The 4,800-nt window shown below is 37.7% G+C and overlaps 1 pseudogene; it reads left to right on the forward strand.

The window, feature by feature from the left end:
• The first annotated feature begins 3,388 nt into the window (after positions 1-3,388).
• Positions 3,389-3,905, forward strand: LOC143382374 (mediator of RNA polymerase II transcription subunit 28 pseudogene; annotated as a pseudogene).
• Positions 3,906-4,800: the final 895 nt, after the last annotated feature.

Here is a 4,800-nt window from a genome sequence, read left to right on the forward strand (position 1 = left end):
TACATACACAATGGGATTTTTACTCAGCCATAAATAAAAATGAACTCATGTCATCTACAGGAAAATAGATGGAACTAAAGGCCATCATGTTAAGCCAAATAAGTCAAACTTAGAAGGTCAATAGTCTTATGTCTTCATATGTAGAAGCTAGAGGAAAAAGGAAGAGAAAGGTAGGGATGGATCTCATGAAAATCAATGGGAGAACAGTAGACCAAAGAGTAGGAGGTGAGGAGGGAGGGGGCTTGTACTGAGGAGTGATATTGGCCTATTTATATTGTTACACTGTGTGCATGTATGAATTGTCATAACAATCCCATCATTATGTACAACTATAATTCATCAATAAAAATGTGGAATAAAAGTTATATTGATTAAAAATTATAGTAATAACTTTAGATGTTTAAGTTGTGGAAACTATTCTTCAAATTGCTATCAGACACAGGATAAAAGTTGTATTTTGCCTTTTAAATGGGTAGGTACTAAAATAGCCATGTCTGACTGGGAGTGGAACCACCATTTGACCCAGCTATCCCACTCCTCAGTTTATACCTGAAGAACTTAAAAACAGCATACTACAGTGACACAGTCACATCAATGTTTATAGTAGCACAATTCACAATAGCTAAATTGTGGGACCAACTTAGATGTCCTTCAGTAGATGAACAGATTTTTTTAAAAATGTGATATATATACACAATGGAATACTACTTAGCATTAAAAGAGAATAAAATCATGGCATTTGCAGGTAAATGAATGGGGTTGGCGAATATAATGCTAAGTAAAGTTAGCCAATCCCCAAAACTAAAGGCCGAATGTTTTCTCTGATATAAGGATGCTGGTATATAATGGGGAATATGGGCGGGGGGAGCATGGGAGGAATGGAGAACTTTAGATAGGGCAAATGGGAGGGAGGGAAAGGGAAAGGGCATGGGGGTAGGAAAGATGGTGGGATGAGATGGACATCATTACCCTAAGTACATGTATGAAGACACGAATAGTGTGACTCTACTTTGTGTACAATCAGAGACATGAAAAATTGTGCTCTATATGTTTAACATGAATTAAAATGCATTCTGCTGTCATACATAACAAATTAGAATAAATAAAAAATAAATAAAATAGCCATTTCTGGGACGGAGGGGTGTAGGTCAGTGTCAGGGTGCTTGACAAGCATGCATGAGACCTTGGGTTCCTGACCCAGCACTGAAAATAATAAAATAAAATAAAATAAAATAAAATAACCATTTATCTTGTGATCTCTGAAACAAAAACTCCAACTCTACAGAAACCATATGCATGGAAGCAGTAGGGGAGGAGAAAAGGGCACAAAATATCTTTAGATTTTTATTTCTTTTTATTCCCCCCGCTAGGTATCAGGGACTGAATCCAGGGGCACTTAACCACTGAGTCACATTCCCAGTCCTTTTTAGTTTTTATTTTGAGACAGGGTCTCGTAAGTTGCTTAGGACCTGGCTAAATTGCTGAGGCTGACTTTGAACTTGGGATTCTATTGCCTCAGCCTCCCAGGTTGCTGTGATTATAGGTGTGTGCCACCGTGCCCTGCATAGATTTTTACCTCTAGACAAATCTTTCTGAACCTTTTGTAGGACTATTTTTAAAAATATATGAAGAGATTCCTGTAGGTAAATATGCTGCTTTATGGATTAAGCTCTTTATTTGAGTTCCATTTGCCATATATACACATGTGAAATTCAATGGGTCCTAAGTTTCAAAGAATATGTACTTTAAACTCTGTTGGCAATTATCAGGTAATATAAATATTTTGCCTAGCTGATCATTCTTTTCTATGGTATTATTTAACCATGCTATTATATATTCATAGATACTTTACAATTCCTTGAATATGTGATATTTCTTTCTTATAAAAAAAAATTAGGTAAATATATATTTTTCTTTACTTTTCAGGAAAAGCCTAAAACCACTAATTTATGTTTTAAAAAATGAAAAGTATAAAAAGAGGTAAGTACCTTAAAATTTTGTAGGACAAGCTATTGAGGAAAGGATATAAACATTCTTTATCTTATTGTTATAGTCCACAATTACTCAATGATGGCTATTATTTTATGCCCCATTAATATAAAGATACAAAATACTTATGACTTTTGCAATTTAAGAAAGAACAAAATAATTGTTTAGATAACGAGGCTCCAGCACAACTTTTAACATACTGTGTTTTTTATTATTAGAGTATTAAGAAATAATTATCATTGTGACATTGGAACACACACAAAAATGGTAGAAATAGAATAGAGAAAAGAAATAATCTAAGCTCTATCAGCCTGTCTTCGAAGATAATTTATAATTTTATTTTTAAGTTGAGGGTTCCATTTACGTCTGCTTCCTTATTTTTCCTAATAAAATGAGAAGATGGGCTTAGAATCCACCTTTCCATCTTGAATGCTTCCTGACAACCATGAATATGGTCTATTTTGGGCTAAGCGTGGATATTGGTGATATTTAATGCATTATAACAAGTGAATGTGCTGCTCAGACACCTCTGAAATTCATTTGGGAATTACATAAATTACCACTACATTAGGTTGCCATTAGTAACTTACTTAGAGATCAAATAATTATAATTCCTTTTTAGAATTAATTTTTATTATCTATGTTTCCTATTCCTTTCAAAAATTTTTTTCTTTTAAGAATCTCAATTTAGATATCGAGACTTTTTATTTTTTTATTTTTTTGGCACTAGAGATTAAACTCAGGAGCACTTGACCACTGATCCATATCCCCAGCCCTATTTCGTATTTTATTTAGAGACAGGTCTCACTGAGTTGTTTAGCACCTCACTTTTGCTGAGGCTGACTTTGAACTCATGATCCTCCTACCTCAGCTTCCAGAGTTGCTGGGATTATAGGCCTATGCTACCGCACCAGGCAATCTGAAACTATTTTGTGTAACAAGGTAAATAACCCCAAGCAGGTACACCACTGTGTAAGGCACCTTAGACAATCGTCAAAAGCATAAGGCCCAACATCGTCGGTCCCAGGGTCATCATCTGGGAAATAATATAATGAGTTGGCTACTCAATAAGACCTGGATACTGCTGGATTAAAGTAAAGATGGATCCTTCAAAGGGTTCTTTAATTTAAGAAAATACCAAAAGAATTTATTTGCTACAAAATTTTAAAACAGTAGTCAAATTTTCTGACCATTCTTTTGTAATTTCTGCTTCCAAAAGATGTGCTCCAGTTGCTCCTATTACATGCAGTGGCACACGCCTGTAATCCCAGTGACTCAGGAGGCTGAGGCCGGAGGATCACAAGTTCAAAGCCACCTGGGCAACTTACGAAACTCTGTCTCAAAATAAAAAATAAAAAACATAGGGCTTTAGAATGGGCGGCGACCCGCCACCCCAGACATGGCGGCTCCGCTGGGTGGTATGTTCTCCTTGCAGCTGCTGGACTCCCCCGCCCCCCACGACCCCCGCTGGGACTCCCTGGCCTGGCTTCACTTCTTCTAGCAGCAGCACCTTGATGGATGAGCTGGAGTTGTCTTTGGAGGCTTGCTTTGCTTCTCTCCTGAGTCAGGATTATGTCAATGGCACCCATCAGGAAGAAATTCGAACTGGTGTTGATCAGTGTATCCAGAAGTTTCTGGATATTGCAAGACAGACAGAATGCTGTTTTTCTACAAAAAAGATTGCAGTTGTCTGTCCAGAAACCTGAGTAAGTTATCAAAGAGGACGTCTCAGAACTAAGGAATGAGTTGCAGCGGAAAGATGCGCTGGTGCAGAAGCACTTGACAAAGCTGAGGCATTGACCGCAGGTGCTGGAGGACATCAATGTGCAGCACAAAAGCCTGCGAAGGTCACTCGGGGATCCTTGGCTTACCTGGAGCAGGCATCCAACATCCCTGCGCCTCTGAAGCAGACCTGAGAGAGTTCTGGCCTACAAGATAGCCTCCTGCAGACAGTTCCTGCAGACCTCCCTGTGTGGACATGGCATTTTAGAACAACTATTTGCCAGAGAATGAGTTGGGGTTAATTTTATCTCCACCTAAAAATTTCTCCAATTTTTATGAGCTGCTAATTACTTGAGTACTTTATAAAGTACTTGGTAGACAAAGTGAGGTTTCCTTTTGTTTTGTCTGTAGCAAAGTTTAGACTATTTGTTTGCCACAGATTTTTTTTTTCTTGGTTTTTTGCTTGTTTTTAGAATTTTATGTAGTTTATATATAGTCCCCCCCCACCCCAGTTGTTATTTTTTTATGATCCGAGGGGGAAAATAAAAGTACTCCTAGAATCAGGGGAGAAGGAATTTGGTTTTAGGTCTTTTATGATTACTACACATCCATAGTAGTAGAGAAAAATACATAAATTTGCTGTCTCAAGACTTTGAAGTACCTCAAGAAGAGGAATCTAATGCAACATTTGTAATGCTTCCATAGCAGGACAGAATGCAGATATTTTGTAAATATGTCAGAAAAAAGGGTTCAAGTATGCTAGGTTAGCAGAGATCCTTAAGTTGATGCTGCCTTTTGTTTGGGTGAGTGTATGTGTTGTGCCATGTTTGCTGTGTTGAGGGAGCTGTATTGGGAGCACGACATGCTGGAGGCCTCGTAGTCATGAACCAGTGTGAGTAACAGCAGACCCAGTCTCCCTACAGCTGGGACACAAGTGATGGACAATGGGCAAAGCTTGGTCTGATTCTTTTTCTTTTGCGTTTTTTTTTGTTTGTTTGTTTGTTTGCTTGTGTTTTTATTTTACTTTTTGGAGAAAAGGCAGTTTACATGAAGGAAGGTTCTTGTTCAGTGGATTTGATTCCAAGAGCC

The sequence above is a fragment of the Callospermophilus lateralis genome, chromosome 16, assembly GCF_048772815.1.
Source record: "Callospermophilus lateralis isolate mCalLat2 chromosome 16, mCalLat2.hap1, whole genome shotgun sequence".
Classification (NCBI taxonomy): Eukaryota; Metazoa; Chordata; class Mammalia; order Rodentia; family Sciuridae; genus Callospermophilus; species Callospermophilus lateralis.